Genomic DNA, 23921 nt, shown 5'->3' with positions numbered 1-23921 from the left:
TAACCTTTAGTTCTTTTTACTACTTACGCAACCTCTAGCTCAAGTTGCTTGCACACTCTTAATTTTGTACATTGTCCCTTCCCGCCATGCTGATTATTTCCCTTATTACTACTTTGCTCTTGCCTTGTTCTCTCTTTAATTTATCACATCTTCTCTTACTTGATCCCTTCCCCTCTACTGCCCTAGTTATACAACTTGCCAGAACACTGGTCCCAGCATGGTTCAGGTGAAGACCGTCCCAACAGAACAGCTCCCGCTTTCCCCTGTACTGGTGCCAGCGCCCCATGAATCGAAACCCATTTCTCCCACACCAATCTTTGAGCCATGCATTTAACGCTCTAATCTTATTTACCTTCCTTCAATTTGCTCGTGGGTCAGTTAACAATCCAGGGATTATTACCTTTGAGGTTCTTCTTTTTAATTTAGCCCCTGGCTGCTCATACTCACTATGCAGAACCTCTCTCCTAGTCCTATCTATGTCCTTTGTACCCATGTGGCCCACGACAACTGGATTTCTACACCCCACCACCCCCCCCCACCCCCAGCCCTGAGCAGATGTCCTGAACCCTGGTACCGGGCAAGCAACACAGCCTCTGGACTCTTGCTCTTGGCTGTCAAGAACGGTGTCTATCCCCCTGACTATACTGTCCCCTATCATTACATTCCTATTCACTTCCCCACTTGACTGGCTTCCTGTACCATGGTGCCATGGTTATTTTGCTCATCTACCCTGCAGCTCTCGCTCTCATCCATACAAGCTGAAAGAACCTCAATCCTGTTGGACAATTGCAAGGGCTTAGGCTCCTCCACTTCTGCCTTCTCAATCCCCATATCTGCCTCACACGTAGTCACATCCTCCTGTCCCTAACCACTGATCAAATCAGAAGCAATAAATGACGTCCAATGATGCCCACATTCTGTGAATGAATTAAAAAAGTCAGTAGACTGTTCTTGGAAGAAATCCAGTATCACTCAGCCCACTCTCCTGTTACAATAAAGGGAATTTGCAATGTATGTGAGTGAGTCATGTAACTCTTAACTGATCCCTCAATGCATCATCACAGGAAGAAAAACAAAACTATCCACAACAATTAGACTCTGTGAAAATCCCTCAAACCATCAGATTTTCCACAAGAAGCTGATGCTACAGGAAAACCAAAGTCCTAAGAAAGAAATAACTTGCATTTATATAACATTTCCTTAGGACAACTCAAAATACTTTATAACAAATTAATTACATTAAAGTATAGATGCTGTTATGCAGGGAAATATGGCCTCTAATTTGCAAACATCAAGATCCCACTTTTGGCAAGTGCTGGAAAATGAGATTAGAATAGATAGGTGCTTGATGGCCGGCACAGACACGATGGGCCAAAGGGCCCGTTTCTGCACTACATAACTCTATGATTAGCATGTTTCTACAGCACCATTACCCTTTCACATTTTTTGTTCAAAGAAATTATACTGGTTAGAAAAAAAAAGACTAAGTAATGATACAGATTTCACATGCTGCGTAGGATTCCATTTCCATCACCAACACTGAGCTCTATTTGCAAAACAGCTAGCGTTTATAGTGGCAGCTTTCACTCATATGTCCAAATTCTTATTAATTGACCAGCAGCGAGGACATGATAATTCATACAAACATACGAATTTGGAGCAGGAGTAGGCCATTGGCCCTCGAGCCTGCTCATTCATTCAATAAGATCATGGCTGATCTGATTGTAACCTCGGCTCCACATTCCCGCCTATCCCCAATAACCTTTCACCCCCTTGCTCATCAAGAATCTATCTACCTCTGCCTTAAAAATATTTAAAGACTCTGCTTCCACTGCCTTTTGAGGAAGAGAGTTCCAAAAACTCTCAACCCTCTGAGAAAAAAATTCCCATCATCTGAGTTTTAAATGGGCGACCCCTTATTTTTAAAACAGTGACCCCTAGTTCAAGATTCTCCCACAAGGGGAAACATCCTTTCCACATTCACCCTGTTAAGACCCCTCAGGATCCTAAATGCTTCGAACAAGTCGACTCTTACTCTTCTAAATTCCAGCGGATACCAGCCTAGCCTGTCCAACCTTTCCTCATAAGACAATCTACTCATTCCAGGTATTAGTCTAGCAAACTTTCTCTGAACTGCTTCCAATGCACTTACATCCTTTCTTAAATAAGGAGACCAATACTGTACACAGTACTTCAGATGTGGTCTCACCAAAGCCCTGTATAACCGAAACACAAGCTCCCTACTTGTGTTCCGAAGAAGGGTCACTGACCCGAAACGTTAACTCTGTTTCTCTTTCCACAGATGCTGCCAGACCTGCTGAGTGAATCCAGCATTTCTTGTTTTTGCTCCCTACTTGTGTATTCAATTCCCCTCGCAATAAACGATAACATTCTATTAGCTTTCCTAACTACGTGTTGAACTTGCATACTAACCTTTTGTGATTCATGCACTAGGACACCCAGATCCCTCTGCATCTCAGCTCTGCAATCTCTCACCATTTAGATAATATGCTTCTTTTTCATTCTTCCTGCCAAAGTGGACAATTTTGCATTTTCCCACATTATACTCCATTTGCCAGATCTTTGCCCACTCACTTAACCCATCTGTATCTCTTTGTAGCCTCCTTATGTCCTCTTCACAAGTTATTTTCCTAGCTACCTGTCATCAGCAAATTTAGCAACCTTCCCTTTATCCAAGTCATTTATATAAATTGTAAAAAGCTGAGGCCCCAGGGCTAATCCGTATACACCACTCGTTACATCTTGCCAACCAGAAAATGACCCATTTATGCCTACTCTGTTGCCTGTTAGCTAGCCAATCTTCTATCCATGCCAATGTGTTACCCCTTACACTATGAGATATTATTTTCCACAATAACCTTTGATGTGGCGCCTTCTGGAAATCTTATAGTACATCCTTTATCCCCTTTATCCACAGCACATGTTACTTCTTCAAAAGAACTCCAATAAATTGGTTAAACATGATTTCCCTTTCACAAAACCATGTTGACTCTGTCTGATTACCTTGAATTTTTCTAAGTGCCCTGCTATAATGTTTTTAATAATAGCTTCTAACATCTTCCCCAAGACAGATGTTAAGCTAACTGGCCTGTAGCTTCCTGCCATACCTCCCTTTTTGAATAAAGGAGTTACATTCCACAGAACCACGATACAGCAAAGTAAATTTGGAATTACAATGTACAGATGAGTTACGAATACAAGTGATTTAGTGCAATGTGTTATACATCCTGTCAGAAATCCGACAGAATTCTACATGCACTGATTGTAGTGCAATTTGTTGTCCCATACTAAACTTGGCAAAAAGAACCAGAGGTCTGCAGATGCATTTCAGAGATGAGAAATTTCCCATTGTCTTCTTCCAGACCAGCTTTTTAAAAGCATCGCGTTTTCACAGCTGGCAGGTTCTGCATGACAGAGGTATCAGCGATTTCCCAAATTCGGACAGATTCAGGGTTTTCTGACTTTTTTTTTTTAAAAAGGCCGCATTGGGGTGATAATTGGCTGGATTGGATTTGTCCTGCTATTTGTGGACAGGATATAGCTGGGCAATTTTCCACATTGTCAGGTAAATTACAGTGTTTTGGCTGTACTGGAACAGCTTGACGAGTTCTCGAGGACATGTCTTTGGTATTATAGCCTGATGGTCTCAGGGCCATAGCTTTTGCAGTATCCAGTGCCTTCAGCCATTTATTGATATCATGTGGAGTGAATTGAATTGGCTGAAGACTGGTATTGGAGATGCTGGGGACCTCAGGAGGAAGCAGAGATGCATCATCCTCTCAGCACTTCTGGCTGAAGATGGATGCAAATGCTTCAGCCTCACCTTTTGCACTGACAAGAATGTACTTTTTTGCGGAGTTGATTTTTTTGTACCATCTTTTTCCTAGAAACAGTACACATGGGCTAACTGTTTTACTGTGAACTGCTATTGCACAGAAAATACACACACTACATTATGGCAGATGAAGATAAAATAAATGGCATCAGGGTAGTGATTCGTGACATCAAGGTTTCCTCATGTGTTGTTGCAGACCAGATGCAAGACATTAAGTTCCAGTTACCACAGAGAGATTAGCTTGATTAACAGACAAGACATTTGTCTGCATTGCTCTTATGACACAATCTTAGACGATGATATACCTTGCTATTTAGGGTGCCATAATATGGCACCCAGCATGGCACGTGAACAGTCAACTTACAAAAAGTTTCCATTCACCACTAAAGCATTCCAAGAAACTCGGAATGTCTGCTGGTCTGAGGTCATTGAGATATGCAGCCATTTTGTGTTTCTGGCCAGGAAATTCCTTGGAGCTGCTCCCGCTCTGCTGTTGTTATTTCACTGGAAGAGGAGTGGAAGCCCCGTTTGTCAACGATCTCTATCAATCAAGATTCATACCGGATTTATATACCATTTATATGCTTGACCGTACCCTCACAATTCACACTGCTGCAAGCTTCACACAAACATCTCTCAGCTTGCACACACTACCAGCTATTCAACCATGATAGCCACATCACCCAAACAGATTTCATGACACTCTGACACACTTCCCTCCCTCTTGCAGGAAAAAGTGGCACACAACTGGAGACAGCAGGAGGTAACCGGAGGTGGACAGGTGCATTGGCACATCCTAATGCCCATGGAAAAAACCATGCTGGCCATTATTAGGGGCTGTAACCAAAGATAACGATATGCTCATACCTAATTCTTCTCCCCACATTTCATCACCCCATCTTCCCACTATCACTTCTGATTTACACGCTGCAGATGGGGTAACACGCATCTCTTACCTTCCCCCATCCAAACAACACAACCTTACCCTTGTCCTTTCAGATACCAAAGTGCAAGTACAGCCAAGTGGAGAAACAGCAACAAGACTGATGATTTGACGCTTGCAGCCACCAGCTCAGATACTGATACTGTGTGTAATTTAGAGGGTGGCATAGAGACGGAATCAGCACATAAGAAACAGAAGCAGGAGTAGGCCATTCAGCCCTTTGAGCCCGCTCCGCCATTCAATGAGATCATGGATGATCTACTTCAACACCATTTTCCCGCATCCCTTGATGCTTTTAATATGTAGAAATCTATCGCTCTCTGTTTTGTACATACTCAACGACTGAGCCTTCACAGCCCTCTGGGACAGAGAATTCCAAAGATTCACCACCCTCTGAGTGAAGAAATTCCTCCTCATCTCAGTCTTAAATGGCCTACCCCTTATTCTGAGACTGTGTCCCCTGGTCTAGACTCCCTAGCCAGGGGAAACATCCTTTCTGCATCTACCCTGTCGAGCCCAGTAAGAATTCTGTATGTTTGAATGAGATCACCTCTCCTTCTAAACTGCAGAGAATAAAGGCCCAGTCTATTTAATCCTTCCTCATAGGACAATCCCTCCATCCTAAGAATTCATTTGGTGAACATTTGTTGCACTCCCTCCATAGCAAGTATAACTTTCCCTAGTAAGGAGACAAAAACTGCACACAATACTCCAGGTGCGGTGTCATCAAGGCTGTATATAATTGCAGTAAGACATTGTTACTCTTATATTCAAATCCTCTTGTAATAAAAGGCCAACATATCATTTGTCTTCTTAGTTGCTTGCAGTACCTGCATGTTAGCTTTCAGTGACTCATGAACAAGGACACTCTTTGAAGTTCGACACTTCCCAGCCTCTCACCATTTAAGAAACACTCCGTAATTCGATTATCCCTACCAAAGTAGATAACCTTACATTTCTCCACATTATATTCCATCTGCCAAATTTTTGCCCACTCGCTTAGCCTCTGCAAACCCCTTTGAAGCGGCTTTGCATCCTCCTCGCAACTCATTTCCACCTAGTTTTGTGTAATCTGCAAATTTGGAAATATTACATTTAATCCCCACATCCAAATCATTGATATAGATTGTGAATGGCTGTGGTCCAAACACTGATCCTTGCAGTACCCCACTAGTCACAGCCTGACAACCTGAAAATGACCCACTTCTGTTTTCTGTCTATTAACCAGTTCTCAATCCATGCCAGTATATTCCCACCAATCCCATGTGCTCTAATTTTGTTCACTAATCTGGTGTGGGACTTTATCAAAAGTTTTCTGAAAATCTAAATATACCACATCCACCAAATTTCCCTTAATCTATTCTGCTAGCTACAGCTTCAAAAAAACTCCAACAAGTTTCTAAATAAGGTTTCCCTTTCATAAGTGTCCTGCTTTTATTAAGTGAGAAACCAGATATATATGGGCTGCAACCTGGGAAAGGGTCAAGGATATTGCAGGTGCCAAGTCCCAGAGGACAAGGTTGCACACTGTTGCAGAGGCCTCAGATGAGCACTTTGAAGGAGCAGACAACAGTGGATCATGGAGTTGGAGATGGATACGCAAAATATAATTTTGGTGCATTGGAAAGCCCTCCCTCAAAATCAAAGTGCACGGAGGAGTCCAGCACCAATTTGGCACAGGGCTTGGCGCCGAGCTTGGAGTCCAACCTTTCCAGCACAGTGGCGCAGTGGTTAGCACCGCAGCCTCACAGCTCCAGTGACCCGGGTTCAAATCTGGGTACTGCCTGTGTGGAGTTTGCAAGTTCTCCCTGTGTCTGCGTGGGTTTCCTCCGGGTGCTACGGTTTCCTCCCACATGCCAAAGACTTGCAGGTTGATAGGTAAATTGGCCATGATAAATTGCCCCTAGTATAGGTAGGTGGTAGGGAAATATAGGGACAGGTGGGGATGTGGTAGGAATATGGAATTAGTGTAGGATTAGTATAAATGGGTGGTTGATGGTTGGCACAGACTCGGTGGGCCGAAGGGCCTGTTTCAGTGCTGTATCTCTAAACTAAACTAAACTAAATGTGGAAGTGGTAGCCAACTCCGTGAGAACACTTGTGGATCCAATAATGATGCAGCGTCTGATGGCCAATGTTGCAGCGTCCATTGAGCACAAGCAGCAGCCACCCAATGTCTGAGTACTACAGGGGCAGCTCAGACTGTTTCCATTATGGTTATGGATTACAATGTGCAAAGGAGCTTGCAGAGTGTCACAGCAGTCTAGCATCTATCCTCTAACAGATTTTGGGGATACTATTCCAGGGAGGGGCAGTGGTTCCACAGAGCATGAACCGATCATCTTCTGTCAGGATGACAGCATTTGTCATTCCCTCCCCCCACCCCCACCCCCCTCAGTCAACTAGCCAGCCCAGACTGCTGTCTCTCATCCTGAGATGGTACAGTCCACAGATGGGCCTTCTAGGCCCAGTGTTGCTCAAGGTCAGCCTTCAAGGCCATCTGCAGTGTCCTCCACTGAAAGTCAGCAGCTTTCCATCAGTCATGCTGCAGCCACTGGGGTAGCACTGCACAGCACCAGAACAGGCAAAATATATGGAAGACAGTTTAGTTTAGTTTAGAAATACAGCACTGAAACAGGCTCTTCGGCCCACCGAGTCTGTGCCAACCATCAACCACCCATTTATACTAATCCTACACTAATTCCATATTCCTACCACATCCCCACCTGTCCCTATATTTCCCTACCACCTACCTATACTAGGGCCAATTTATAATGGCCAATTTACCTATCAACCTGCAAGTCTTTTGGGCGGCACAGTGGCGCAGTGGTTAGCACCGCAGCCTCACAGCTCCAGCGACCCGGGTTCAATTCTGGGTACTGCCTGTGTGGAGTTTGCAAGTTCTCCGTGTCTGCATGGGTTTCCTCTGGGTGCTCCGGTTTCCTCCCACATGCTAAGGACTTGCAGGTTGATAGGTAAATTGGCCATTAGCAATTGCCCCTAGTCTAGGTAGGTGGTAGGGAAATATAGGGACAGGTGGGGATGTGGCAGGAATATGGAATTAGTGTAGGATTAGTATAAATGGGTGGTTGATGGTTGGCACAGACTCGGTGGGCCGAAGGGCCTGTTTCAGTGCTGTATCTCTAAAACTAAAAACTAAAACAGTCACTAAGGGAATGCACAAGGATGATTAGTTGACTTTTGTATGCAATATGCCAATTTGGATCAATTTTGTTTCGAATGTTTGTTTTGTGATGGCCTTTATTTTAGCAACATAGCCAAGAGAACGTTGTGATGGTCAGTGACAAAGGAAGAAAGGTATGCAGCTGTTAGTAAATGGGGAATTTGGATGGCATTCACTGGTACCACAGTCGGATGAGCTGATCAAGAACCTTCTGTGAGGTCACAATTTCTTGCAGCACTGCATCCAGGTCCTAGGGACTAGACTCCTAACATTAACCACGATAGATATCTGGTTCCTTTGTCTACACAGCATTTATCTGCATGGCTCCATGCAGATAAATGACATCTCTTTTCCTCTGCAGCTCTGCGACCAAAGCCTCCAGTGCAGCATTGGAAAATCACAGGGTTATTCTATGTCTTTCCCAGGTCAAATTTACTTTTACAATGACTTCCAGCACCTGCTCCAGTCAAAATACACCTCCCTTTTAAGAGGTGAAGGCTAGCTTTACGTAGTGCAGGTTAGCTTGAACTCCAAACAGCCTCTCATGATTTTATGCCCTTCACTCAGGCGTGCAGTCACTCAGCAGCATACTTAGCACTGGATGCATGCTATGATCATTTAAATGAGCAGACAGCATAAAGCTTACATGGTACCTGCATCAAAAGCAATGGGAACAGGCTAGTTGTGCATCAGGATCTTCGCACTCAATTTCAGGTCCAATTGAAATTCGCAGCCCAGAATTGCACCCAGTCCTCCAAGTGTGGTTTAACTAAGCTTTGACACAAGAGAACACAACTTCTCTGCTTTTCAATTCTATTCCTCTAAAAAGGAACCCAGTGCTTTGTTTGCATTTTTGTGGACTTGACTTAAGTCATTAAAAGTAGGTTGTGATCAGGAAGACGTACATAATGCAGTTGGGAGGGGATGCTGTTCGACAGATGGAAAGGTTTTATCTATCTTGGTGGGTTAGTATCAGCGAATGTGAATTGTAAAGAAGACATCAAAAGTAGAATTAGACTGGTTTCTATTGCTGTTTGAAGATTAAGCATGACATGGACATCTAAAGGTATTTTAAGTAATGTTTTATTATGTTAAAGGCACTACACAAATACAATTTGTTGGTAAAATTGAAGGTGAACTTTAAGAGATGGTTATCCCCATATTATACGGACCTCATTGTTGGAACCTCAAAAAGGTTGATGAGCAAAAGTACTCATAGCAGAAGTGAGTTGATTGAAAGAAACGTGGGAGTATGCAGGATGCAATGCATCAAGAATGATATTAAACAAGCCTTGGACAAGGAACAATGCTTGTCCAGCAGATCCAAGAAAGATGACTGAGATGGTTTGGGCATGCTTCAAGAATAAAAGCAGTTAAGGCAGCTTTCATGGCCCAAAGAAGCTCAGGAGCACCATAGAATTGCTGGACTGACAATGTCATGAGTGATTGATCACCGAAAGGGAAGCAGATAACCAGGCTAGTTCAGAACTGAAAACAGTGCAGTGGGGTGGCGCAGTGGTTAGCACCGCAGCCTCACAGCTCCAGGGACCCGGGTTCGATTCTGGGTACTGCCTGTGTGGAGTTTGCAAGTTCTCCCTGTGACTGCGTGGGTTTTCGCTGGGTACTCTGGTTTCTTCCCACAGCCAAAGACTTGCAGGTTGATAGGTAAATTGGCCATTATAAATTGTCACTAGTATAGGTAGGGGAATTGAGGGAAGGTGGGGATGTGGTAGGGAATATGGGATTAATGTAGGATTAGTATAAATGGGTGATTGATGGTCGGCACAGACTCGGTGGGCCAAAGGGCCTGTTTCAGTGCTGTATCTCTAAATAAATAAAAATAAATTAATTAGGCCCCATTGTCACTGCTGAGCTGAAGGGTGGGAATTTAGTAGTGGTGCTAATAATGTTATATATGTTATCTAACCCCAGTGAATCCTTTTCTCCTTTCTCCTTCATCTACTATCCTGATTCCCCGTAAATTCTATCAGTCTCACCTGTTCCATTAGGTTGTAAGGTTCACATTTTCTCAACGCTCTGAATAAAGATGGAAACATTAGGGGAAATTTTAATCCCCAAAAATGGTTTATGTCGGGTGGGAAGTTGAAACAAATAATTTGAAACCCGGCCACAACCTGCCTTGGACCCGTCCTCTTCCAGTTCTAATGGAGGTAGGACACAGATGCCGGCGGTCAATCTAGGGGTGGGGGATGGTGTCAGTTGGTGAAAGCTTTAAGGAGGATGAGTGCCTCCAGTTTTACAGGCGTTTTATTTTTAATTCATTTTGGCAGGGTTTCCCAGGCTTCAGGAAATCCAGCAAGTAAAAGGTAAGTGTATTTAGAGCACTGCTTATGGGCCAGGAGGAAGGATGTTTCCCCGAGTTCAACAAACTTACTGGCTTCCAGCTCCATGATCATAAACTCCCTCCAGTCTTCCTTCACACTCTCCACCCTCCCCATGATCTCTGAACCATGAAACATCTGCAACCACGATCTACCCCCACCCCCCAACCAAGCTCCACCCACCCCTCCCCCACTACCAAGTATTATCACCTCATTCCATGACCATATGAAAGGCACAATTCAGCATCAGACCCCTTTCCTATCCTGAGTGGCGTGAAACAGGGCTGTGTTCTCGCACCTACACTGTTTGGGATCTTCTTCTCCCTGCTGCTCTCACGTGCGTTCAAGTCTTCAGAAGAAGGAATTTTCCTCTACACAAGATCAGATGGCAGGTGGTTCAACCTTGCCCGTCTTAGAGCGAAGACCAAAGTACGGAAGGTCCTCATCAGGGAACTCCTCTTTGCTGACTATGCTGCATTAACATCCCACACAGAAGAGTGTCTGCAGAGACTCCGACAGGATTGCAGCTGCCTGCAACGAATTTGGCCTAACCATCAGCCTCAAGAAAACGAACATCATGGCACAGGGCATCAGAAATGCTCCATCCATCAACGTCAGCCACCACGCTCTGGAAGTGTTCAAGAGTTCACCTACCTAGGTTCAACTATCACCAGTAACCTGTCTCTTGATGCAGAAATCAATAAGCACACGGGAAAGGCGTCCGCTGCTATGTCCAGATTGGCCAAGAGAGTGTGGGAAAATGGCGCACTGACATGGAACACAAAAGTCCGAGTGTATCAAGCCTGTGTCCTCAGTACCTTGCTCTACAGCAGCGAGGCCTGGACAACGTATGTCAGCCAAGAGCGATGTCTCAACTCATTCCATCTTCGCTGCCTCCGGACAATCCTTGGCATCAGATGGCAGGGCCATATCTCCAACGCAGAAGTCCTCGAGGCAGACAACATCCCCAGCGTATACACCCTACTGAGCCAGCGGCGCTTGAGATGGCTTGGCCATGTGAGCCACATGGAAGATGGCAGGATCCCCAAGGGCGCATTGTACAGCGAGCTCGCCACTGGTATCAGACCCACCGACCGTCCATGTCTCCGCTTTAAAGACGTCTGCAAACGTGACATGACGTCCTGTGATATTGACCACAAGTCGTGGGAGTCAGTTGCCAGTGATCGCCAGAGCTGGCGGATAGCCATAAAAGCAGGGCTAAAGAGTGGTGAGTCGAAGAGACTGAGCAGTTGGCAGGAAAAAAGACAGAAGTGCAAGGAGAGAGCCAACTGTGTAACAGCCCCGGCAACCAATTTTATCTGCAGCGCCAGTGGAAAAGTCTGTCACTCTCGAATTGGCCTTTTTAGCCACTCCAGGTGCTGCTACATAAACCACTGACCACCTCTAGGCGCTTACCCATTGTCTCTCGAGACAAGGAGGCCAAAGAAGAAGAATTCAGCAGGCATTTACATATTCAATACCCTCATTATCTCCTCTTGTTTCCTTCTTGTCCTGAAGGTTTATTCTTGTGCTGAGATTATAGTTCTATGCAGATCTATTTGGGTTTGGGTAAATGTCCTCAACACTTATGCATAGAGAAGAAAATAAACTTCCTTTGAGTAGTTCACAATATGTAACTTAGCCTGTAAGATCCTGGTCCATGACATCTGCAGTCTGCAGCTGCAGCCACGACATTAGTGAAGAATTTTAAAAATGCTTCATATGAACTCATTGGGGAGCAGGGAGTATCTAATCTCCGCTGGCTTGGTTTGCCCAATGGTACAGAGCATATCCAGTCACTACAGCACTCATTCTGTTTCTAGTGATCGGGCAAGGAGCACCTCAGGAATACCTATGTGAAGGAGATGTCTTTTATTGACCCGTGGGAAGTCCACAAATTGCTCTCTATCAACTTGAAACAGTTAGCTCCCTTTCTCTCTCCACAGATGCTGCCTGACCTGCTGAGTATTTCCAGCACTTTGTTTTTTTTTCAAGTTTCCAGCATCTGTAGTATTTTGTTTGCATTGCTGTATTATTGGGGCCAGTTTCTCACCTCAGACTGCAAGTATCCATGATTTAAAATATTAACAATGCAAATCGAAGTTCACAATCTTATGGCCCTCTTCGATTCAAGACCCTGCTTTAGTCTGCATTTTGTGATCATGTGTTTATGCCACTTATGCAAAAGGTGAAGCTCCATATTTTTCAAAAATATTTACTCTTGGAGTATTGATGTTAGATGTTGAATTTCCGCCAGGCGTGACCTCAATTTACCATTACTATATGTGCTTCTATTCAGTGGCTTGCATTCCAGCAGAATCTTGCCCTCAGGGAAAGCAAAACTCATAACTTGCCACCTCGTCCTTCTACTTTAGTGTAGACTTTATGGCTATCACTATTGAGATGCCACAATGGGTTACTTACTGCTGCTGAGCAAAAGGTAATTCTCTTTCGATATGCAACTGAAGCAGTTGCTAAGATGATAAACTTCTTTTAGCTTCTGATTTGACGATTTGAAAAGCCTCAATTCACCGCAGGTAAAACTGGGAGCTCCAAGGTAAATCTATGCAGGATGCATAATTCACAAGTAACAGGAAAAGGCAAACAATATTATTGCGTTAACCCTGCAAATGATGGCAATTCTTCAGTTAATCTGCAGTACGACCTTGCACCACAACACAGTACACCACACCCACATCACTCAGCACCAGGTGAAGCAATCTTTTAGACATACGCATTAGTAATGACACCTTCAGAATCAGCTTATTATTATACCAGGTTTACAAAAAAAAGTTAATTTCTGATTTAAAAAGGTTCCATTAACTAGAAGTGTTATTACTTTCATTTTAAACAGAAATAAACACAGACAGCATTCGTAGCAGAATAATTTGTAATTTTTGCACAGATTCTGTAAACAGTAGCAATATGGGTCAGATTTTACTTACTTTATCACAGTGGTACAAACTGTAACAGCATTAAGAATCCAGTCTGCGTTGAGGGACCTGGCTGCAGGGCACTCATGTTCAGCTCACATTTCTCTGCGATTTACTGCTCAGGCCTCATTCCAAACTGATGATGCGATGACTTGACTCTATTGTTGCGCAACATCCAGTCAGGAATCCGGTCTATCAAGTAAGCCCAACTACCAAACCACTGTTGGGCACAGTCAACTTGCCCAACAAAGTCTCACTTGAAGGTTAATCAACGTATGTTAAACATGAATCAAATTGAATTCAAAACCCAAGTTTCAGTGCCAGAGAATCACTAACTTCTTAAATCTACAGAAAAACCTGCTGCAAGTTAATCAGATTGGAGTTTCATTATGATGAAACTTTACAATTCACAGTAAAGTTCTCAAACCAAATCCCCTGTTCTGTGTTACTTTCCAACAGGATGTCATTCAAAGCAGCAGGAAAACATCAAATGAAAAGAGCAGAACTTAATGGATAAAAAATCTCAAGTCTCCACCAATCTTCGAACTGCACGTTCTTGCTTGTAGACATTGACAGATGGGATAGGCCCCCTGGTCAGAGCTATCAGATTGTATCTGTGTTAGTCATTGCGCGAGAATGTTTCTCTGAATGATTACCCTGCCACCCTCAGAACAGGAAGTAAGTTACATGAGCTAGCCTTGTATCTCATTGAAGCAGGGAACATTTGAAAGGAGATAAATTCCAGACTGAGAAAACATGAAGAGAGAACAGGTCAGTAACAGATCATGGGAGTTATTTTGACCACAGGGTGAAAACAGGAACTAAGTGGCCACAGAGCTACTAAGATTTGTCTGTTAGAAAGCCTGGATTGAGCACACAATTTTGGTCTTAATTGCTGGTCTTCCTAAATTGAACTTTCCTAAACATGCTAAAGTAGAAACCTGCAGGTTTAGCACTCAAGTGCTGATTAGTTGCAATTTTCATGGAGCAGTATATAGGGGGCTCTTCGCACCGACTTCCTCTAAAACTGTGGAGTGCTCTGGCTGTTATCCAGCAACATATTACAGGATGGTTCAGGGACCAAGTGAGAGGCTGCACAAGTTCTTGTATCTGGCACAGGAGGAGGTCCAGAGAAGTGGGGATGTCCTGTACCCATGGCTGCCAAAATGCTGTTCAGCCTCTTGAATAAGCGCTAGTGGGCATTTATGAGGCAATCAGCTGTTTAACAAGCCTCTGGGTGGCCATTCCTAGCATATGCTTCAATTCCTTTACCAAGATGGCTAAACACGGGCTAAACCAGCATTGTGGCTTCAGACCCGAAGCTTTATAAAGCCTAAAGTATTCGGCAAAAATGATCCCCATGTTATCTCACATTCCAGCCCAGAGTTGCAATAACCCTGTGCGATTAGATTTGATGCATGCATCATTGTGAATGCTTTCTTCTCCGCAGGCACTGTCCTCTCCCTTTCCACTGCTTTCACAGTCCCCTTCAAAACTAAAACCTCAACCCCTCCGTCCTTGCAAAGTTACCACACTGTCTCCAAGCTTGCTTTTCTCTCCACAGTCCTTGAAGTTATTGTTGCCTCACAAATACTGTGCCCATGTTTAAATCTCTCCAATCAAGTTTCCAACCTGCCACAACATTGAAACAGCCCTAATTAGAGTCATAGAGTCGTACAGCATAGAAACAGACCCTTCGGCCCACTGCGTCCATGCCGACCATAATGCCTATCTATACTAATCCCACCTGTCTGCATTAATTCCATATCCCTCTATGCCTTGCTCATTCAAGTACCTATCCAGCTGCCTCTTAAATGTCGCTACTGTTCCTGCCTCCACCATCTCCTCAGGCAGCTCATTCCAGATACCCACTATTCTTTGTGTGAAAAATGTACCCCTTTGATCCCCTTTAAACCTCCTCCCTCTCACCTTAAATCTATGTCCTCTAGTTTTAGTCACCCCTACCATAAGAAACAGACTCTGGCTATCTACCCTATCTATGCCTCTCAATTTTTATATACCTCCATCATGTCCCCTCTCAGCCTCCTTCACTCCAGGGAAAATAGACCCATCCTATCCAATCTCTCTTTATAACTCAAGCCCTCCAAACCAGGCAATATCCTTATGAATCTTTTCTGCACCCTCTCCTGCTCAATCACATCTTTCCTGTAGTGCGGCGACCAGAACTGCACACAGTACTCCAAATGCGGCCTAACCAACGTTATGTACAACTGTAACATGACATCCCAACTGTTGTACTCCATGCCTCGGCCGATGAAGGCAAGCATGCCACATGCCTTCTTCACCACCCTGTCTACCTGTGTTGCCACTTTCAGGGAACCATGTACTTGCACCCCAAGGTCTCTCTGCTCAACAACACTCCCCAGGCATCTATGGCCTTAATGACGCTTCCAGGGTGTGGTATTTCTCGGTGTTTTATTGAAAATTGGTTGTGTTCAACTAAAAGCAAATCCTGCAATGTTTTATGGGTATTATAAAGGGAAACTTTCTGGCATCTTCATGATGCACATTGATGATTTCTTATGGGGTGGTACTGTGGAATTTGAGAACTATGTTAAGATTAGGGCAGAATTTAAGATTGGGAATAAAAACAAGAAATGCTGGAACCACTCAGCAGGTCTGGCAGCATCTGTGGAAAGAGAAGCAGAGTTAACGTTGCGGGTCAGTGACCCTTCTTCGGAACTAGCAAATATTAGAAATGTCAAAAGGTTGGAAGCAAGTGAGGCGGGGGTGGGGCAAGAGATAACAAAGGAGAAAGTGTAGATTGGACAAGGCCACATAGCTGACCAAAAGGTCATGCAGCAAAGACAAACAATATGTTAATGGTGTGTTGAAAGACCAAGTTCAATCTTCAGTCCGTTAACACCCTATCTGTACTAATGCTTTGCAAGTTCTCCCTGTGACCGCATGGGTTTTCGCCGGGTGCTCCGGTTTCCTCCCACAGCCAAAGACTTGCAGGTGATAGGTAAATTGGCCATTGTAAATTGCCCCTAGTGTAGGTAGGTGGTAGGGAATATGGGATTACTGTAGGGTTAGTATAAATGGGTGGTTCTTGGTCGGCACAGACTCGGTGGACCGAAGGGCCTGTTTCAGTGCTGTATCTCTAAATAAATAAAATAAATAAATATTTCAGATTTCCAGCATCCGCAGTATTTTGCTTTTATTTAAGATTGGGAGTCAGGCTTGTGGGGCCTTTAACTATATTGGTTTAGATATTAAGCAGATTAAGTCTGGAATAAGTTTGAATCAACAATCCTATTTAGAGAGTGTTACTCCCATCCCAATTAATTGTTAGGTCATCACCGAAAGATGATCTATCTGAAGTAGAGATTGAGCAATTGCGAAGCCTGATGGGTCAATTAAATTGGTTGGGCTCTCAGACTAGGCCTGATGCTAGTTTTCATGTGCTGGAGTTCAGCACAATGATGAAACATCCAAAAGTTGAGAATGTTTTAAGGGCAAATAAAATGTTGAAAAAACTAAATCTGGAGAAATGTGTACTGAAGGTCCCATCCTTAAGTGACCCAAAGAACATGATGATAATTTTTTAGTGAAACTTCACATGCTAATCTTGCTGATGGGTATTCGAGTATAGTTGGCTTCATAATATTTCTGATGGGTGAAAATGGGAAATGTCCTTTAGCTTGAGAGGCTAAGAAAATAAAACTGGTCGTTAAAAGTACTTTAGCTGCAGAAACACTGGGTCTTGTGGAGGCAGTGGATATGGGGTTCTATTTGTCAAATATTTTGGGTGAAATGCTGAACAAGGGACATCCTGAAGTTAGGATAGCCATTGAATGTTATGTGGATAATCATTCTTTGTGGGATAATGTACAGCCTACAAAAAGTGAGAGAGAAAAGATTACGTATTGACCTTGCTGGATTGAAACGAATGCTGGAGAGAAAGAAAATCTCCAGACTTAAATGGGTAGATGCAAGTCATCAGCTATCCGATTGCACTCACATTTCTCTTTGTGAAACAAAGAATTGTTAGCGGTGCTAGAGGGGGGGCGTCTCACAATGTTTTTTTTTTTAAACATTTAAACAGTTTGTACCCAATATGGAATTTATTTTGATTGAATTTGAAATATTCTTTGAGCATGTTAATACTTTGTGCATAATATGGAATTTTTGAAATGTCGTTCAAGCGTGTTTAATCCAAGTTATACTGTAAAAGGGAATGTGTTAATTGTGTGTCAATGGTTTGATTACATGCCGGTAAAGGGTGCTCATAAGGGTTTTAGTTGAGCACTTGTAAGCAGACAGACGGAGAAGTTTTGAGTGAGGAGCTAAGTGTCTGTAATCATTTTACTCTGCACAAAAAATGTGAAACTCAGTAAATAAGCTCCAGCATTATCTTTCCATCACACGCTTTCTGGAATTTAACTTAGTGCCCCCCAAGAATCTATCCTTGGCTCCACCTGCTCTTCCTCATCTCTATGTTGCTCTTTGCGACATTGTCCCCATGTCTTCAGATAGCTTCCACAGGAATCAGCCATTCATCTATTCCAGCCATTTAAATTACAGCTGATCTGTACTTCAACTCCATTTACTCATCTTTTTTTCCCCACACTCAATACCCTCACCTGACAAAAATCAATCTCAATCATAAAAGTTTCAATTGACCCAGTTTCCTGAGCCTTTTATCCCACCACCTCCTCTTGCTGTTGGCCTGCTTCTCCACTGCCCAGTGACAGACGAGTTGCAATTTCCTCCAGATAGACAATAGGGGGATCAAAGCCATTATTTCTGGCCCCACCACAAAATGTGTACCCTTACCATCAATTCCATCCACTTTCCCAACCATTTTCTCAGACTAAACCAGATACTGAGCTAAGCATTCAAGCCCATAGTCCATACATCACAACTACTAGCTACCACTTCCACCTCCATAACACCACCCCACTGTAGCCTTTCTGCTGCTGAAGCTCTGTTCCATGCCTTTGATACCATCAGACTCGACTGCAAAGCTCTCCTGCCTGGCCAGCCTCTCAGCCTCCACCCACTGTAACCTCCAAACATTGAAAACGATACCAGCAAGATTATTTCTCAAGACAGTATTGGTCACCTCCAGACTTGACTATTCTTGCTGGCCTCACATCCTCCACCCTTATTAAACTTCAGCTCATCCAAAACTCTCCTAATCCAAACTAAGTCCCTCTCACCAAACACCCCTGTACATACCAAAGCCTCGACTTTAAAAATTTTCAGTCATGTTCAAATTGCCCCTCCCTACCTCTGTAACCTCCTCCAACACAACAAAATTCCAGGAGCTCCCCATTTCTCCAACTCTGGAGTCTTGCACATTCCCCACTCCCTTCACTAGTGGCCATGACTTCAGCATCTTGGTCATAAGTTCCGGAACTTCCTTCTTAAACATCTCTCTTTACCTTTCATCTTTTAAGCCCCTCCATAAGACCCACCTCTTTGACAGAGCTTTTAGTCACTCACTTCTAACAGCCTCCTTCATTGTGTCAACCTTTGTCTGATTACGCTTACGTGCGATGTCTCGATGCTTTTCAATGCAAGCTGGCAATGCTCTCTCAGCCAAAGCTGTAGACCAAGGAACCAAAATTAGGCACCTAGCCCTACAGAAATCAAACAGAATTGGAGCAATGTTTTACATAGGCCAGAGATTAAAACTGAACAAGAGCCTAATAATGCAGTAACTGAATCCTAATACTACTTCATTCATTTTACCTTGGTACTTTCCTCATTTTTTTCCCCCCCTCAGCTGCTTCAGTAGCTCATGAACCCATTTCCAGCCAACACTGCAATTTTCCGGGCTTATTTCACAAGCTGTCAATCTCCTTTCCCTTCTCCTTGCTTAATTTTCAATATCATATCTTTCAGAAGGTGTCTGATAAATAGACTAGTGTTCACTGCCAATTACCACAGGATCACTGGCCTCCTGATCAGACCACTAGCTGCCTAGCTTCATCAAGGCCAAAAGATAAAAAGCAGCAGTACATTGCCCAACTTGGCTCTTTCAGTGTTTGGCAGGAGATGCTCAGAGTTTCAGTTCAAGGTCAAGATACCACTATTTCATGCCCAAGAATCACGACAAAGATGGTGACCTTGAGAAGTACCACAAAAAAACTTGCGTAAAAATACACAGGCTTTCAAAAATAAAAACTTTTGAAATAAATAGGATTGATATAGTGTCATAACTTGCATTTCTCCTTTAATAGACAATCATCCAAGAAGTGTACTATGTTAAAACAGACATACTATGAACACACAATTCAGAAGGAAGATGTGGGTATTGGAAATTGTAGCTGTGCCATACAAACCACAAATTCCAAAATTTGATGCCAAGGGAATGCCGAATTGTCTGCTTTCAGCTGGTCCACATTGCCTCAGAGCTAGACAAGGGAATAACCTGCCTGGATGTCAGTTTCCACTTGCTAACCAGTGATCTTTGCTGGAAACTGTGTGCATGCATGTGGGCAGCATTGGGTAAAGGAATGACTGGGCTCAGCTGTGATGCAACTCAACACCCCACCCACCTGACAAATCACCTACCAACACTCATTGGGCTTAACATGAAGAACTGTTAATTGGATGAGGCAATTAGAAGTGTTCAGCAATCAGCAAGAGTCAGGCCTACAGGAAAGGAGGAAACTGACAAAAACAGAAAGGAAAAAAGCTGCAGACACAACCTCTCGTTCTTTTCATGCAGAGATTTAGATTTTACTGTACAACATGGGTTCCACACACATGCAGAACCAAACCGTTTAACACTGTGCAGACAGCATGGAAACGTAGAACGATTTATGGCACAGAAGGAAGCCATTCAGCCCATCATGTCAGTGCCAGCCAAACGAGAGATATCTACTTTAATCCTATCTTCCAGCTCTTGGTCCATAGCCTTGTAGGTTACAGCACCTCAAGTGCATATCCAAGGGTTTTTTTAAATGCGATGAGGGTTTCTGTCTCTGCCATACTTTCAGGCAGTGTGTCCCAGACCCACCACTCTCAGTGAAAAAATACTTAACTCCCCTCTATTAAACCCATGCCCCCTGGTTATTGAATTCTCTGCTAAGGGAAATAGGTTCTTCCTATTCAATCTATCTAGACCCCTGATAATTTTATACATCTCAGTTAAATCTCCCCTCAGCCTCTTCTGTTCTAAAGAAAGTAAACGCAACCTATCCAATTTTTCCTCCTAACTAAAATTCTCCATTCCTGGCAACATCCTTGTGAATCTCTTCTGTACCCTCTTTAGTGTGATTACATCCTTCCTGTAATGTGGCGACCAGAACTGTACGCAGGACTCTATCTGCTGTCTTAGTGTTACGACCAGGTGAGGAAGGGGTCTAGGGTTTCCTCTCACCCTCCACCTGGTCCTACCGTAACAGGGTTTTATTTTAAACACACCGTGTTTTTAGCTCCCCTTTGGTGAATCCTTGTTCACTGCTTTCCAATTATAAGACAAAGAAACCAGCACAAACAGGTTTTCTTAGGTTTAAAGAAGAAAGGTTCAAATTTATTAAACTTCAACACTAATGCGGTTAACACATACGGATACATGACATGCTTACGCTAGCATGCATGCACAATACACACATGCAGATGGAGACGGAACAGAGCAGAAGAAATAAAGTGGAAGTGTTTGAGGCAATCTCTGAAGAGGGTTTTGTTACGGATCTTCAAGCTCACTGTAGAGTCCTTGATTGTAGGTAGATCTTGCTTTTTGTTGGGGCCCAGTATTCTTCTTGAACCTCGTTCGCTGTAGGAGAATTTTCTCTCTCGGGGTTCATGTGTCTTCAATGGATTTGGAGTTCCATGAGAAAGAGATGAGAGTAGACAGGAGAGGTCTTCTTCAGTCCAGGAGCAAACAGTCTTTTCTAGTTCAAACTCTTTGTACAATTCATAAAAACCCAGGTTGCCAAGCAGGTTAGTCATGTGACTAGCTGGTCTGACCACGTCAGTTTGTGGATTCTCTTGTCTCAGCTGATCTGTCTCATCTTACACACAATACCTGGTGCTCAAAGTCCATTGTGGGTTAAATTGGAGCAGGGAATAGCCCCTTTGCCCTTCCAAGCACTGGCTGTTGGTATGCAAAATGTTTTTCCAGCCAAGGGCCTGGTGATTTTTTTAAGCAAGTCCTTTCTTCACTTCAGCAAGAGTTTGAAATTTAATGTCCATATGGCAAAATTAATAAGCTTCATTGTTGGCAGGTGGTGGTCTAGCACGACACTAATGTTTTATACAGTTCCAGCATAACCTCCTGGCTCATTTTATGCCTCAGTAAATAAAGGAAGGTATCCCCATATGCCTTCTTGACCACCTTATCTACCTGTCCTGCTACCTTCTGGGAGCTATAGATGTACACTCCAAGGTCCCTCTGTTCATCTACACTTTTCAGAATCCTATTATTTATTATGTATTCCCTTGCCTTGTTCGTTCTCGCCAAATGCATTACCTCACACTTCTCTGGACTGAATTCCATTTGCCATTTTTCTGCTCACTGATCAATCCATTGATATCTTCCTGCAGTCTACAGATTTCTTCCTCACCATCAACCATACAGCTCATGGCTGTATCATCTGCAAACTTCTTAATCATGCCCCCTACATTTAAGTCTAAATCATTGTTGGATACCACAAAAAGCAAGGACCTAGTACTGAGCCTTGCGGAACGCCACTGGAAAAAGCCTTCCAGTCACAAAAATGCCCTTTGACCATTATCCTTTGCTTCCTGCCACTGAGCCAATTATGGATCCAACACATCATTTACTCATGGATCCCATAAGCTTTTAATTTATTGATCAGTCTTTCCTTGTCAAAAGCCTTGCTAAAATCCAGATAGACTACATCAAATCACTATCCTCATTGAATTTCTTGAAGTACCAAGGAGGGTCAAGTTAGTCAGACACAACCTTCCCTTAACAAGTCCATGCTGACTCTCCTTGATTAATCTGTCTCCCTTTAAATGCCAATTTATAACTTTTCTCAGAATTTTTTCCAATAACTTGCCCACCACCAAGGTTAATAATCTCTGTTGTACTTTGGTTGCAAATCTGGCTGCAGCAACAAACAGAGCTCTTCCAAAGTTGCATGATCTGACATCGTTCATGCAAGAGACCTGGGAAAAAGCAACTCGGTCAATACATTCTGCTGAATGGGTAGTGCTGGGATGCCCAGACCCCCCTCTGGAGCCGCCTGATTAATGTGGCTCGACAGGTGCTTCTTAGTCTGTTCTGAAAGCTGCCAGAGCTCCAGCACATCTAGGCTCGGTCCCAAATTTCTGACCCAATAAAAAGGTGAAAATCCACACTTATACCCTTCCTCAACCCAGGAATTTCATAGCAATTATCACGAGTGCTGTCGTTGCAGCTGCAGTCAGGCACTGTCTGCTATGATGATCATGCACAAAGTGACATGTGTTTCTCCATCCACGAATCAATGTTTTTTTTAAACCCAAAGCTTAATTCTAGTATTTACACAAACCTCTAAATTGACCAAATTAATTTTTAAATATTTGTGAACAAAATTGATGAAAGATTTTTATGGAATTTAGATAAATTGTGAGTTTATTGGTTCCTTCCATTCATTGAGAACATTGCATATATTTCAAGGATAAACACAATGTACTCTACATACATAGGGTGAAACTTGCAGGCTCACTGGGTGTCCCACACACAACAGCAAATTGATCAGAAAAGGCGTGGATGTTTGCCTGCGATTTTGACTTTAAATGGGAGGAAAATGACAGTATTATGATAAAACTGTCACGGTGTTCAAGGCCCTACATGTAGATTAGTGTTTTGCAATGTGCCACCACCCAGAAACTCTGTTAAAATAGCAGAGGGAGGTATTTATTACTGCACTAAGCATTTATTGCTCCCAGTGACTTTGAAGCTGATAAAGCACAAGATATTCTAAAGATTAATACCACAAGCACAATGGGCAATAATTGGTTTTATCAGGACAAGTCTGTCGATAACATTATCTTGTACAGTCCCTTATCTTGTAAGTTCCCTATTCCAGGAGAAATAATATTTCCTCCTTATTTGAAGGTGGTTTTGCAAATGGTAGGATCTCTGACACTTAACTCAAAAAGTTATTTTTAGGGCTGCCAAGCAAGTAAAAATATGAACTGAGATTAATCTCAATTAAAAAGTTTTAACCTCAAATTAATCTTGGTTTTAATTGTATCTTTAATTGAAATTGCATTCATCTCATTCAAATTTGTTCTATTACTGATGCTATTTTCATCCCAAAACTAAATGTTTTCTTATTGCTGGATTCATATTGGTGGCTCTTTTTTTGTTTTTTTATACAGTTCCACAGTTATTTACACTGATTTATTAAGGAAAAACTCACACTGAACTTTTTTCTGAAGAGATCAAAAACTTAAGCCAGGGGTCAGGAACTTTTTTTAAAACCTGAAGAGGCTTTTTTAAAAAATTACCGAAAATAAAAACTATTGGGAGCTGCTAATCAAAAACTTAGCATTTCCAAACAAAATACATGGCAAATTGCAAGGTGTTTCTGGTAGAATGCATAATTTGCATATATCAATAGGAAAAAGAAAAATCAAAATTAAAATAGACCCGCTCTGAAATGTCACTTTTTTTTTTTTTACTTGTTTTAACGATAATTTTGTTAGTAAAGTCATCTTTCAAACAAACTAA

At 42.9% G+C, this 23921-nt stretch overlaps 1 protein-coding gene across 5 annotated transcripts in view; it reads right to left on the bottom strand.

Moving 5' to 3' along the window:
* The window catches only part of rhbdf1a (rhomboid 5 homolog 1a (Drosophila)), a 474090-nt gene that overhangs the window by 280376 nt on the left and 169793 nt on the right, over positions 1–23921 (bottom strand). The window contains exon 1 of one of the 5 annotated variants that reach the window (XM_068055693.1): positions 13271–13787. The exons of the other annotated variants lie outside the window; for them this stretch is intronic. The gene's annotated coding sequence lies outside the window, so the exon portion shown is untranslated. Of the gene's footprint in view, positions 1–13270; positions 13788–23921 lie in introns of those variants that run through there. 5 annotated transcript variants of the gene reach the window in all.

Source organism: Heterodontus francisci, chromosome 24, assembly GCF_036365525.1.
Source record: "Heterodontus francisci isolate sHetFra1 chromosome 24, sHetFra1.hap1, whole genome shotgun sequence".
Lineage (NCBI taxonomy): Eukaryota > Metazoa > Chordata > Chondrichthyes > Heterodontiformes > Heterodontidae > Heterodontus > Heterodontus francisci.
The sequence above is the reverse complement of the archived record's forward strand: the minus strand, read 5'-3'. Positions and strand labels throughout refer to the sequence as shown.